The 15,945-nt window shown below is 36.9% G+C and overlaps 1 pseudogene across 1 annotated transcript; it reads left to right on the top strand.

Moving 5' to 3' along the window:
- The first annotated feature begins 4,694 nt into the window (after window positions 1-4,694).
- Window positions 4,695-11,080, top strand: LOC149175598 (bidirectional sugar transporter SWEET17-like; annotated as a pseudogene). Its single transcript, XR_016258572.1, has 6 exons — window positions 4,695-4,796; window positions 4,961-4,997; window positions 5,094-5,304; window positions 10,086-10,247; window positions 10,409-10,528; window positions 10,626-11,080. The product of XR_016258572.1 is annotated as a bidirectional sugar transporter SWEET17-like (transcript).
- The last annotated feature ends 4,865 nt before the right edge of the window (window positions 11,081-15,945 follow it).

Raw genomic sequence — 15,945 nt, 5'->3', positions numbered from 1 at the left:
TTATTCAATCCTAAAGCACCATGCTGTAACCTTGAATTTATGATAATTGTACAGAGTTATGTTCAATTCCATAGACATTCAAATGGATGGAATATTGTAATGATTTTCCTTCATAAATCATGTTTTGTAGTCTTGCCAGAATACCCAAATGATACTTTACCTTCTCTTTTAGATCTTTCACTACATCCAAGGATCGAACCCCTAAGAGGATCGATTTCCCCTGTAGGGTTTTCAAAAAAAAATGATAACACTCTTCTTGATACAAAGTTGTATCCTGAAAACCATGTCTCTATTTGAAAGAAAGAGGGTTCCAAATATGAGATTTGGGCTGGATTTGTAGTAGAAAACTTCGATCCATACCATCATACAACTGTGCAATGTAGTGACCTAAATCACAAGCTTCAAAACTATAAATAAAAATATCTTCTCTGTTGATTTCTGGTAGAATCAAATGTGCTCTAAGCCTAAACATTTGTAGGGAGGCTCAGACATTTTTATTCCAGAATACCCATAAATAGCTTTGGGAAATTCCACCTGGAGACAGTTTTATTAAAATAATTAATTATTTTTAATGGATGCCTAAGTCTAAACTTAGGAAATTAAAATAATTAAAGGGTATTAATTAAACTAGGGGTGAAACTTCTAGGAGAAGACAAGGATCAAGCAAAAATGATTTGAGCCATTGATTATAATCTAATATGGGTCGTTGATTGATCAATGAGAGGATTATAAGAAGAGGCTTAATGGGAATTTGAAAAACACATCGAGTTAGAGATCAAGAAATAGATTTATCGAGAGAGGAGGGCAACAGTTGCCGAAAAAGAGATCGAAGTGATTTCTTGCAGTGAGGGGTAGGGATAGTTTTTGGAGGAAGCTTTCCTGATCCGAAGAGTACAAGGCAGAGAGGGAAACAAGATTTTTAGAGAGGTTGACATAGGGCCACGTAGAGCTACATTGTGGTAGTGCAAAGCTTCAGAGGGAGTCTGAAATTCTGCTGAGGAGCAATCGAGATCTAGTGTCAAAGCTAGGGTGTGAGACTGGGAGGCCGGAGGGCTGAAGTTTCTAGCTAACATAGGGTCAAGACGAGGTACAGTGCAGTCCCAACATCAGTGACACAGTGACTACATGGGTGTGATGCAGTACTGCGCAGAGGCAACACAAAGGCTCATCTCCAACACAGATCAGTGTCAGATCTTCCAGTGACAAGGTGAGATCATATCTGTATAGGATTTCCATTTTGGACATCCAAAGAATTGTATTAAGAAACTATAGCCTAATAATACAAAGCCTCAGCTACCGAACCAGTTTTCCCGCATTGGGTTTTTCTAGGGACATTTTTCCAAAAATAACAGTGTCACTTGTGTGTGCTATTTCTTTCTTGATTAGATCTTGTTTCCGCATATAATTAATTAGTGAAGGATGCTGTGTATTGGTTTCGATATTTACCATAAAACAAAATAAATAATTTGTTCAGTTATTGAACAAATGGAAGAAACTTAATCAGTTGTTGCAGTAGAAATTTGGGTCTCCAAATTTTCACATGGTATCAGAGTGCAGGTGAAGCAAGAGAGCAGACTAGAAGAGCTGAGTAATGAAGAGAAGAAGAGAGATCGAAGTGTTTCATAGACAGCAGATCGAATCTCCAGAGAGATTGCAAAGTCTAAGCTAGGAGGGCAAGATTCTCAAAGAAAATCTCTCTCTGAGTGAGTTGACAGAGAGATAAGATTTTCAGTTCGTGATTTGGTAGTGGTAGAGGGTATAGCACAACAGATATACTGTTCAACAGTCTTCAGGTGAGACGTAGTTTTCTGCAGCAGTCACTGGGGTAGAAAAACATCAGAAGAAGGGAGGAGATACTTTTGAGGGAATTTCTTCCTCAAAGAATTCGTAGCCAGGGAATTCGATTTCTCAATTGCTGAGCAGCATGAGAGAGGAGGTAGTTTGAATTTTTGTTGGTAGAGATGGCAACTAATGGGCTGAGAGATCAAGATCAATTGGACAAAGCATCCAACTATGTGATCTGGAAGGTTATGATCTCTTGCCTTCTGGATGAGCATAATCTCAAAGCCGATGTCAATAGTTTGATATTTGAACCTGCAGATGTAGATCCACTCAAGAAGTACAAGATTGAAATGACGAAGGCCAAGCGGTTGATCCTCGACGTAGTGAGGGATCATGTTGTATGTCACATTTATGGCAAAGGGACTGCCAAGGAAATGTGGGATGCCTTGGCTATGTTGTATCATGGATTTTTCAAGCAGCGGAAGATGTACTTGGAGGAGAAAACAAGATCCATGAGGATGCAGAAGGGGGAACACATTGATGCATTCCTATCGAATCTTCAGGAGATCTGAGACTCATTGGAAGCTGTAGGATCAACACCTCAACCCATCGAGATGGTGAGGTTGGCCCTGAATTCAGTCTCAGAAGAATGGAAAGTATTTGTACAGAATACCCTGGGCAAAGAAAGATTTCTAGATTGGGAAGGGATGTGGGCCACTCTTTAGTAGGAAGAGATGAGGCGAGACTTAGTCAAGTGCAAACTTGATAGCAACAATGGTAGTGGGACGAAGCCTAAGGAGGAGGAAGAGAATGAAACCCTTGCATCAAAGGTGCAATAGGAGTAGCAGAGGCGAAATAAGGATGTCTCAAAAATCAAATGTTTCCAGTGTGGTGAATTTGGTCACTACACTACACAATGTCCTCTGAAGAAGAAGGAAAAGGATGAGAAACATGATCCGCAGGCTGCAACCGCAAAAATCGAGGAGGAGGAGTTTACCGTGGTTGGCGAGATACGTCTAGGGGAGAAATGGGATGATCTAGTACTATAGTTTGAAATAATTGCAGTTGGGTAGGGTCCTTGAGGAGTCCACCTCTTGGATCAATACCTTGCTATGGGAGTCCATATCAGAAGTAGTAGGATGGACCCAGGGTGAAATTTGCAGTGGCTAGGAGTGCGAGAAGGGCATAACAAAGTTGGCAGCAGTGTAGTTGCCACACTGCAGAGTCAACAACAAGGCAGAGGTTTCAGAGGGTTAGCAAAGAGACTAGAAGCAATCAAAACTCCAATAACAGATGTATCATGCTGAACATCTGTTCAGTATTTTGAATGTTTTTCCGTTGTTGTTGTTAACAAAAAAAAATGTAATATGACTAGTAAATTAGTTATTTTCTTATTTAAAATGAGTGTTTTCTTCAGAGAGTTAGCAAAGAGACTAGAAGTAGTCATAACTCCAACAACAGATGTATCATGCTGAACATCTATTTAGTATTTTGAATGTTTTTCCATTGTTGTTGTTAACAAAAAAATGTAATATGACCAGTAAAATTAGTTATTTTCTTATTTAAAATGAGTGTGTTTGCTTCAGAGGGTTAACAAAGAGACTAGAAGCAGTTAGAACTCCAACAACAGATGTATCATGCTGAACATTTGTTCAGTATTTTGAATGTTTTTCCGTTGTTGTTGTTAACAAAAAAATGTAATATGACTAGTAAAATTAGTTATTTTCTTATTTAAAATGAGTGTGTTTTTTTTGGAAACCAGAGTAATCAATAACCGGGTTGGATTTGTACTTGTGTGACATTGGGTCAATTCTAGTCATACTACTATACCTCTCGGGCCTATGATCTATTCTCCTCTTCATAAATCAAGCTACTCTAGGGGATTTGAACCTTGGATCTCTTACTTTACACAATACTTTATATCATAGCGGTAGCCAATTATACTTCATATCATAGCGGTAGCCAATTAAACTGCACTCGCAAAACTATTTAAAATAAAATTTAAAATATATTTGATAATTTTTTTATAAACAATTATATTATGTAAATTTTATTATTCAAACTTAAAATTTTAATAAATCTTATTAAAATTTTAACAGAAATAACTTTAAAGAGGAAAAGAGGACCACCGCGATTAGAATTAAGGTTATGCGATACATGCCATGAAATGTGGTTTTTTATTGACACAATGATGATAGAAAGATAGAAATATTCCCTATTTATGTGGTCTCATGATATGAATCAAGATTATAGACTACAGTCGCAAAACGCATTATGAAGGTGTTTTATATAAATCGAATATGGACTGCACAAGCTGAGCTCCTTACCTCTGAAAGTCGAGAGAAAAGAAAGCATCCACTGAACTTGATTATCTAAAGAATCCAACGGATGGGGGGCAAGTAAAATATGCTGAAGAATCCAACGGGTGGGGGGCAAGAAAAATATGCTGAAATAACATATAGGGAAATTGACCTCCATATTCTCCGTGGCCTTTATACTTATAGTGTGGAAAACAACCTACCCACCGAGGAGTGAAGTTTGTATTTTGTCTTTTTTTTGTTAATCAAGAGAATGGATCGAGTTAGCGAGACTGTCACGATATTTCCATTATTCACCCTAGCCAGATGGATGGATGGAGACAGGACTTCCCATTCAAAATGTCCCTTATTCAACCTAGCCAGATGGATGGATGGAGACAGGAGTGACATTGGTAATATGATTATCAACTGGAAAAAGACAGGAGTGGTAAGCAATGAGCATCCCATACTGGGAGCCTTTTTTAGGACATATAAATGCTAGACCTGTAGCGTTGAATCTAAGCTTCGGAGTAGCTGATTTCGTGTCCAGGCTATACCCGTGACAATAGGTAGGGTCAGGTCATTTCTGTATTTATAGAACTTCAACCTCAGTCCAATGCCTTTATCGTGAATTATACACGAGAAGGAAAAAGGACTGCATTGGTTCTGAGCGTATAATGGAGAAAGCAGAAGTAAGCTTCATTCTGGGCGTTATAGGTCAGTAAAAATATCCGATCAGAGTTATATATAATGCAGCTTTATTGACTTGAATCCCTTTCTCGTCTGAACATAAATACCTTAAGATTTCACGTGGGCTTTTGAGAAATTAGACTACGATGTGATTTTTCTTATTTATCTGAAGTTTGGGAAAAATGGTGCAGGAAATGTTATAGCGCTCCTTGTTTTCATCTCGCCAGTGTAAGCAATGAAATGCTTTGAATCGTTCAATACGTGTATCTTCTAAGACATTCTTATCAATTTATTGCGTGTGGCTGGTTATGGTTTGATGTGCAGGAAGACTTTTTGGTGTATAGTGAAAAAGAAGTCCACACAGGAGTTCAAATCTCTCCCTTATGTCTGCACGCTGCTGAGCACTATGTTGTGGACATATTATGGATTAATAAAGCCCGGGGGACTGTTGATCTCTACGGTTAATGGGGCAGGTGCTGCACTGGAAGTTGTCTATGTGATTCTGTTTATTACCTACGCCCCTAAAGAACTGAAGGTAGGTATTATTTTAAGGTTTTGTTCTGTCCAAAGTAGCAAAGTGTTTCCAAAGATCTTGGGAGCTTAAAAATTGAATTTTAAATATTTATCTTGTTCAAGAATTTTCAATCCAGAGATAGGCTTCTATAGTTTCAGAAGATATTTGCCTTGGGAAACTATTAGAGTTATCTAACAATGAGACAACTCTCTTTTTCATTAAAATTGATGTAAAAAGATTTATATTAATATCTTTATGTCAAATTCTACTATTCACTCTACTCATAAGTTCATTTTTTCCGGGTATCTGAATTTTTAATGTAACAACAACTTAAGTAAGAGATGTCATACTAATACCCTGATTACCAAATCATCAAAGATTTATGTTTTCTTCTTCATCCTAAACTCAACACTGTTTCCTTTCTTACCTCCCTAACACAATATTCTTTATAAAAATGTCACGGGTTCTAATACTAATGCGAGTAATACCATTTTCCCTACAATAAATAGTCATTATACAAACACCTTTGTTTTTTTTCTTTACAAAACTCATATACAAAACTCTCATTGTGAGTGTTTAGTTCTAATTGTGAGTGTTTAGTTTTTTTATCATCTCTTGAAATAGTTCTTCGAATTCGATTTGAAATTTAGAATTTGCGTTCATAAATTAAGGAATTCTTTACAAAACTCATATACAAAACTCTAATGGTGAGTGTTTAGTTTTTTAATTATCTCTTGAAATAGTTCTGCGAATTCAATTTGAAATTTAGAATTTGCGTCCTTAAATTAAGGAAAAATTTTAGGATTTTTTTTTACTAAATTTAGGATATGGACTAATTTTCTTTTTCTAATAAAATTAATTTCTATTTTTTTATTTATAATTTTATAAGAATTTTATTAAAGATTATATAAATTTATTATTAGTTTAAATAAATATAGTGAAATATTTTATAATTTACATATTAAAAATTAGTCAAATTTACACAAATTTAACATATTAAAATAAATTTCTATCCCTAAAATTTTCTTTACCACAAGTATGCATTAAAGCCATTGACAAATCTTACTAAGCCCTCTAAGCTCTTGCAGCCATGTACAAATCTTACTCAACCCTCTAAGCTCTTGGAGCCTAGGTGTGGGGTTTTCCAACCTTATCCTTATCGTTTCACTATCGTCATGCTCTGTAAAGTCTTTGAGGTAGTCATGATTTCTATCGTCCTTATCCACAATAGTATATTGTCCATAAACATGAATTTCCCAGCGTAACAAGATTTATTTATTTATTTTCATGTAAAGAAAAAATAATGATGAAGAGTCCTATACAGTATTTGGGAGGGAGGGAGGAACAAATTATTTTCCAATCAAAGATATAGGTTGGCTTTTACTTTCTTTGGTGCAAAAGAAAAATGAGTTTCCAATTTTTTTTGGTTAAATGATATTGAGAAACTAAAATGTCCATTAGAACCATTATAGATTGATAGACATCATTATGCTAATGAGATTTTTCTTTTATGATTGAAATAAAACATCTTTGTAAATCCCCTAGGTAGGGATTCTTGTAGCCGAGCGTAGGAAAAATAAAAATTATAAGGAACTTTAAATTGATGAATGAAAAAGTTTTCAAAAGCCAACGAATAGTGGTAGTACCATAAACATCTCTCAATAGACACAAAAATACAGAAAGCATGACCAACATAAATTTATTTTTAGAATCATATTTCCATAAATACTTATAAATAATGGGATAGCATATAAATAACTTAAACATATAAAGGCCTGGGAATGGCCTTATATCAAAGAATAATCTAAGAAATTTGTTTTAGCATCAATATGGCCCTAGAAAATTTAATTATGTGAATGATGAAAGTAATTTTGAGAGAAAATATGTAATTATAAAAAATAACAAAGTGTTAATAGCCATAACAAGATAGAATAGCTGCCCACGGGGCTTTGGATTGACGGTGAATGGGTGTGCTGTTAAGGCACTCCTTACGATAGGTCACCGGTTCAAATCCCCCGTGGGTACTTAGGTTAGTCTTAACTAGAAAAAAGACAAGATAGAATAGCTATAACACAACTAAATAGTGAAATAATGGTTAGGTTTGACTCCTTCAACTTTTAACTAGAGTTATAATATGAACTCTTCTAAAGTATTCTTCATCATGATAATCTGGTTAGCCCATTTGTCATGAATAATAGGGGTTGATGTTGTATCATCTCGAATTATGATGGCCAAGCATAACAACTCCAATTAAGACAATTCTTGTGCCATTGGAAAGGTATTTGTGTGTAGAATAGGAAAATAAGGTTTTGTGGTAAAGTAGAAAAGTTTTATACCCCGAAAAACACTATTTGATTCCTCAAAATTCTCCCAAAAGATTTTAGGCCCCAACTTGCCAAACTGGGTCATGCCGATAAAAAAATTCCTATGAGCTAATTCCTTCACCTTTTATACTGTTAAAGCATCGATATGGATCATAACAATATAATGATCCAATCTACATCGAATCAACTAAAATAATTAGAATCAATTGTATCTTTCTAAGAGTAAGTTACAATCGATGAGAATTATTTTACAAGTTTCTTAGCAATAAAGTCCGAACAATCCAGATTTCCATGGGGATACCTTGAAGTTTTATCTAGATTGGGGTGCCCAACATGGTCTCTTCCTTGGCATCATAGAAAGACTGCTATGGTTTTATGGACATGTATGACATGTTCATAAACCAAGCTTCTTTTAATAAAAGAGCTACATCTTCTTCCTTATAGAAGAAGAACCCAATCTAGGCTCCTACGAATAGATGAGTTGCTTGCGTATATCATAGTAAAAACCTCATATTCCTCTATCTATCTCAGAAACTAGAATAAGAAACTTCCCTACCAAAGAGTGCCTTCAAAGGTCGACGATCTGACTGACTCAAATATGTTCTCTAATAGCTAAGGGAATGTTCCCTCAACTTCAAATGACCTTCAATTATTTCTTCTTCCATTAATAGGTGCTCTCTCTATGCTACCCTCCTTGCAATTGAATCACATCAACCCTTGAACTGATGAACATAAAACCTGCCTCAAAATCCAAGTGAACTAGATGTTCCTTTAATGTTTCTACAATGTCAATTATTTTTTGTAGATCTAGATGTTTGAGCATGAAGGGGGTTCATTCCCCCAAACATACTCTCATGCTAGTAGAATTGACTAGAGGAAATACACCCAAAGATGTGTTATGTTTAGGAGGGTTGTTACAATGGTCCAAAATATGGCAAGATTTGGCATCTATACCACTGATCTTATCATTACTATCCACTTAACCGTGGACTTAAAAAACCCTTAATTTTACATTATCTAAAGAATGGATAAGTGGTTCCATCTCCGCCCATTGATTAATACCTAGTCTCCATAGAGATACTACATTTGGTGGAGATTTAACAAATTCACCCATTGGACCCTTGTTGCATAGTCATCTCATTTAAAACAGCTACTCTTGTACTTTCCTCAATATCCTACAAAAACCTTCATTTCACCCTTACATTTAAATCATCAACCTCAAATCTAACACACACTTACATGTTGATAACTAGCGAATATATATATATATAAAATTTATTTTGTTTATTTACCTTATTCATTTATTTAAAATTTTAACCTAATTAATTTTTAAATTTAGTTTTTGTTTTTTTAAATAATTTAATTCATTCAATTATTTTTTTTTCCATATTTTAATACATTTATTTTAATAAAAAGAGTAAACACATCCATAAGTTAAACTATATTATTATTATTTCTTTACAAATATAAATAAATTGATATTTATTTTTTCTTCTTTAACGAGTCTTTTTCATTTCTCCAAACTTATTTTAATTTTTAACATTAACAATAAATAAAATGTTTTAATTTTTAACATTATCAATAAATAAAATGTTTATTCAAAATTTTTATTTCACGTCTTTTTCATTTCTCCAAACTTCATTTTGATTTTGAACATTAACCATAAATAAAAGGCTTATATTTAATAAATAAAATCTTTATTTAAATTAGTTATTTTTTAATATTTTTAAGATGAAAAATTTATATATATATATAAATAGATAGATATTATCATTTTTTATTAAAATAAAAATTATTTTAAAATTAAAATTTAATTTTTATACTTTAACTTAATAAATCTTAGTTTCAATATTTATATTTAATATTCCATATATATATAGATAGATATAGATATTATTCATTTAAATAATCTATATCTATCTATATATATAGATATATATATATAAATAGATATATATTTCATTTAAATAATCTTTTTAATTTATTTTATTTTTAATTTTATAAAATATCCTTTATATAATTAATATTAATAATATCCCTTCAAATTTTACAATAAAAATAATATATATGAATTTTAACATTACTGGTCTCTACATTACAATGAGAATAAATATAAATATATATGAATTTTAAAATTCCTAGTCTCTACATAACTTATATGATTCATGGATATATCCCACAATTTTTGTTATGCAGCTTACGGTTCTACAGTTAATGTGAATTTATATTTTTCAATATTCCGTATCTGATTATGCTTGATGTGCAGCTCAACATCCCCCATCTAGAATGAACCAATAAATGTATATTGGCTTTTATCTAGTCTCGTGGACAAGTTGGATATATCTGAATTTTATTGCTGTGCAGCTCAACAATATCCCACAGTTAAATGAATCAATGATTCTATATTAACTTTTAGTCCTCTCCTCTCCTCAGTAACTTATATGATTCATGCTATATCTGCTTGTTATTGTTGTGCAGGTCAAGACTGTTGTGCTGGTGGTACTTGTGGATATAGTATTATTTATCACTGCGTTTTTGGTCACCTTTCTGGCACTGGATCAACATATGAGAATAACTGTAATAGGAGTTCTCTGTGTGTGTCTAACATTAGGCATGTATGCTTCCCCGCTAGCAGCCATGGTAAGCTTATTTTTCCACTTCAGGCCTTCCAAAAAAACCTGATTCTTGGAGCAAGCTTTGAACCTTTTATGCGCAGTTATAATGGCAATAACTCGATCAAAATTAGTGCACTTCTGAATTTTTTTAGTTTACCTTATTCGCCTGCATGTGAATGATAACAGGGAACAGTCATAACAACTAAAAGCGTGGAATTCATGCCCTTTTTCCTGTCATTCTTCCTGTTGCTTAACGCAGGAGTGTGGGCAGTCTGGGCAGTGCTTGATCATGATATATATGTTGGGGTTAGTGTTCAAACTTTTCATTAAGAGCTGAATTATTCAGATAGAATATTGTATATGATGTAAATTATTCGAACAAATGCGGCCATTCAATGTACAGATCCCCAATGGAATCGGCTTCGGCCTTGGAGCTGCACAACTCGTCGTGTACATGATTTATAGAAAGGGGAATCCCAGGCGAGAAGGAATCAGAGAAGAAGGTCGAAAGACCAAGGGCTTTAAAATTGCGGCGGATATCGAGATGGGTGGTGGAGATGAATTCAGTGCAGCTGACCATCATGTTCCTGCGTCCATCTGAGAAAGCCTGTCAAAGCCCTGCCACACGAGTTGGGAAAGCTGCAATCAGACGCAGGCCAATTGCAGTGCCACCGTCCTCTACTATCCAGGGCAACAAACATGTGGTCTGAGCATTAAATGAGCCTAGCCCGCGCTGTATAGGCCCACCGTCGGTAAAATCTAATAATAATAAACATATATCATCTCGCTCATTTAAGGTTGATTAGAGTGAAAAAGATTGCAGGTACACTTTTGGAAAAATAAAGATAACCATCGTTTGCAAACATGATCTCTGTGTCAACAAGTATAACTTACTGTGAAATCTAAAAATGTTTTGTTTTTGATAAATTTGTGTAATCTAAGGGTAATTTGTCTATTGTTTTCTTTTTCCAATATATGGAAACCACCTACTCTTATCTTTATATTATTTATTTTCAATATTTTTCCTTTGAATTAGCTACATTATATTTAAAATTCCACAATTACATATGTAGAGTTATTTCTTAATTCATATACATTATATTTAAAATTCCACAATTACATATAGAGTTATTTAATTACATATAGAGTTATTTCTTAATTTAGATAGAAAAAATTTATATGACAATTTATTTTGAATTAGCTATATTATATTTAAAATTCCACAATTAGAATTGTTTTTTAATTCAGATAAATTAAATATTTTTCCTTTGAATTAGCTACATTATATTTAAAATTCCACAATTACATATGTAGAGTTATTTCTTAATTCTTTTTTTTTTCAGAAAGAAAATCATGATATTATATTGAGGATATATATACAAGATATTCAAATAGTTCTGTATGAGATTGAAAACTCATGAATACCACTGATAAGCAACATAGCACATCATGTAAAACAGATTACCATCATGCTGTATGTTCATATGATCAAATCCCAAAATCAGAAAGGACAAAAACCATTGCATCATTCAGATGATTGGAAGATAAAGAGCAGAGATGGAAGAGAGAACATATTTGGCAGAGATAGAAGAATCCTCAAAAATTTTTAGGTTCCTCCACTTCCAAAGAGACCATAAGGTGATGGGAAGAATAGGCCGAAGAGTGTTTTGTCGTCCCCACCAGGCAAACACTGCATCAACAGAGATGAAGTTAAGATGCTGAAAAGAAAAAAACTGTGCAAGTTCATACCAGATTTGTTGTGAGACAGAGCATTTGAAGAAAAGGTGGAAGTTTGTCTCCTCCTCCATTTTGCAGAGAACACATCTACTGGGACCGTGCCATGATCGCCTCCTCAAGGAATCCCAAGACAAATTTTTGTTGAGGTCTTCGCAAACTCGAGCGGTTGAGCGTCGGGTGCGACGGGCGCACGGGCACAGCGGGCACACATCGGTGCGACGGGCGGGCGGACATGCGACGGGCGGGTGCTCCACTTGTGATGATATGTGACAATCCTCCGAACATATGCGACGATACATAAGGGCGCACGACACTTAGTGGGAAAAATGCGTGGAGGCAAAGGTTTATATCTTGGCTTGGAGAAGCCTTGCATGATGGCAAGGCCAACGTATGTTTGGGCGTATGTACATTGATGTGGGGGTCGGCCATGGGGCTGCACACCCCCCTTAACACATACATATGATGCGTATAAATGAGAAGTGAAGGGAGTTCATTTCACCATCGACATTCGCTCACAAGACCTTCGCATAAGAAGAATAAGTGCGTAGTAGGGGTAAAGTAAATGCGCATATCTCATGCGCATTGGACTTAAAGGTTGTGCAGATTGTCTCGGTTGAAGGGTGGCAAGGAGTGCCGTGTGTTGGGTGAATTCCAAAGGGCAGTTTTGTGCAGGACTTAGAGGTGGAGTTCTTGGTGTCTCGGGTGAGCACCCTCCTACCGTATGAGGTTGGCACATGTATTGTAAAGGCTGTTCTATGCTTTGATTGTAAAATTATTCTAAGTATAGACTTGGAGTTTTGCCAAGTATACTTGATGATGTATTATTGAAGAACTGTTATAATATATTGTTGGGCAGACTGTTCGGGAGTTGCCCCTCCCTTTATACTTGTTTGCAATTGTTGATGTTCTTGGTTAATTGCATATGGATAATGAATGAGTATGGGATTCATTAAGTATAAAGGATAAATGCATTTTACTTGGTTGCGAAAAACAAACTAAGTAAGGACAAGTGAATTAGGCGTAGTCCATGAAGGTGAGTATTGGTGAAAAGAAAGCGTTCGGTGGTGCCGCACCTCGCTATAAGCGGTTGGAAGATCACCGCAGGTGTAGGGGCGTGACAGTTGGTATCAGAGCAAGGTTTGCTCGTGAAGATTTGAAGTTGATGACAGATGATATTGAGGCTTGAACAGGTTCAAGTGTTGAAACATTTGAAGGTAGTTTCAAGACTCGGTTTGAGCAGGGTTGCTCGTGACAGTGACAAAGGTACTTGCAGGTGAAGGAAGTCGTTTCACACGAAGTGGAACAAGGGCCGGTTCATGGTTGCAAGGAACTTGGTGAAGCTGGTAAAGGTTGGAACCGGGTATCGTAGAGTTGGGCAGGCGGTACTACGTGCTGGTCATATGATTTGGGCACTTGTCAGGTGGGTAAGTGGGACTGCATGTGGGCAGGTACACACGGTTTGGGCGTCTGTGGACCAAACAAAGTACGAACCGGGGAAGACAAAGTACAAGGCATGGCAAGTTTGGGAGAAGGTGAAGGGAAGCTCTTGCTTACCTTATACAGGTTGAAAAGGTTGAAGGAAGAGAAGCCCCGGATCCGAAAAGAACTTGAAGTCTTGGAGAAGAATGTTGAAGGAGAGCTTCTTCAACTTGGTTGGACAATGGAGCAAGGTGAAGTTGCAGATTGTGCTATCAAGGAAGAGGAAGTGATGATGATTGAAGATGTTGCAGACATGACCATGATGGAGGATGAACTTGAGATTGATCAAGTTGGACCAGGATCGTGCAGTTTGCCAGCATGGATGGATGAGGATACTCATATGGAGGAACCTCATGACGATGATGATAAAGTAAGTAGTGATACTTGTGTTTTATTTGGGCATTTGGTAGATGGACCATATGCAGGGAAGGGCAAAGCCAGTTTGCCGATGCTAGGGAGGATCTTACCATGGATGACTATGATGAGACCTTGTATGGAGAAGCAAGGATTGTTGATTGTTGCAGGACTTGTTGGGGTTGTTTGTGACCTTATGGTAGAAGGTACAAAGGCCCGTGACAAGGGAGGAACTTGATGATCGTTGTGGAGGATTGGGTCATGCTTTAGCCATATGGAGAATTGGCTAAGTGCCCGGCATGACACATGGACAGGTTGAAGGGCACACACTTGAGTTGCTTGGGTGGACTTCTCATGGCCGAGACCAAGAGATAGTCTTGGTGGACACTTTGGTGGAGGAGCTATGATGGAAGGGACTCGTGATGATGTGATGATGATATGGTTGGGTGACCGAGTTCACTAGATCGAAGATTGAAGACTTGGGTGAGATGACCGATTGTTGTGATGGGTCTACTTGGTTGGACTACATGGACAACTTAGTCATGGACATCAGGTTGGAGACATGGAGCATGGTAGTCTTATGCAGGAACATTGTGTGGGAGCACTTGTAGAGGTGTCATGGACATCCAAGGAGGAGTGCCAAGGCAGGAATGTTGTGCAGATGGATTTGCTAGTGTGACATGGAGACTTATTACTTATGAGCCTATGGAGAGGTTGTACACTCTTGTGCAACAAGACCATGGATTTGGATGGATTTGTGAGCAGATTATGGAGCATTCCTACTACATGGAGAGCTGAGGCATCTTGTAGAGACCTTTGGGCCGAGACTTGTATGCTTGCTGGATGTTGGTTGGGGATGACTTATGGAGCTCACGATGACATGAGATTGTTGTGACTTTTAGGGACTTCATATATGGTGGACTTAGAGGATTTGATGCATTGAGGAGCTGAGGTCAGAGACTTTGATGCAGGATGGGGTGCATACTTTCAAGTACATGTATGGGCATGGCTTGGAAGAGTGACTTGATGTGGAGGATCGATATGAGACACTTTGGGGTGATGGAGTTACAATGATGATGATGCCTTGGTGGCAACACTTGGGCATGAGTTGAGCCGAGACTCAACTACCTTTTTATATGAGAGCTGATTGATCTATGATCGTGAGCAGCACATGGATAGATGAGACAAGTAGATACTTGTTTCTATGGAGACTTGAGGGTTGACACATTGCAGATGTGATGGAGGTAGCTTCATGGACTTGGATGTGGCATACCGAGAGTTGGAGTTTGATGAGATGGTCTCTTCATATGGAAGAGGCACACATATGGATGATGTTGGGATAGATGTGGCTGATTTCATGCAGCACATTGACACCAAACATCATGGATAGTATGTTGCAGTTGAGATGAGGACTACTTCATGAACCTGAGCATGGTTTACTTATATGGATGGATTCTTGATCGAGTTCAGGATGTGACAGGATGCTTTGAGGAACGACTGATGGCGGCATGAGGATGTGCATTCTCATGGTTTGAGCGTGATAGTTGGATTAGCTACCCAACTAGTTCAGGCATGAGGGCTAGCAGTGTGCAGAGATGTGCTGACATTGTGTTGGAGTATCATGGCAGCAGTTCACATGAGGACGACACATGGTGAGGTCGACATGATATGTTGCAGTGAGTAGGCAACTTGGATGGAGGGACCAGCCTTCCACGATGGAGCAGCATGTGGAGATTATGACATGATGGTTAATCATCATGGATTGAGATGACTTCCGATATATGACATATTGTTGAGATGAGATGTTGGCACATGGTTGAGGTGTGTTAGCACTTGTTGATATATCATGGGTAGTTTTGCACCTGGTGGTGATGACATGATGGAGTTTGACACATTGTTGCGGTGGACATGTAGCTTGAGTTGGAGGGATCAACCTTCCGTGGTGAAGAGCAGCATGGGGAGATTGTGACAGGGTGGTCAATGATCATGGACATCTGATATATGACATGCATTGGTATGGAGTATCTTGGTGACAGTTGGTTGCTAAGGTGAGACATGATGGAGATGGAGCTTTATATATGTTGCAGGGATGTTTGCCTTATATGGAGGAGTCGACATCATGGTTGATGATGATCTTGGTGGAGAGCTACCGA

The sequence above is a fragment of the Pinus tabuliformis genome, chromosome 4_1 (genome assembly GCF_031772625.1).
Source record: "Pinus tabuliformis cultivar Carrire ecotype Pingquan chromosome 4_1, CPIR1, whole genome shotgun sequence".
Taxonomy (NCBI): domain Eukaryota; kingdom Viridiplantae; phylum Streptophyta; class Pinopsida; order Pinales; family Pinaceae; genus Pinus; species Pinus tabuliformis.
This window is presented reverse-complemented; position numbering and strand designations above follow the sequence as displayed.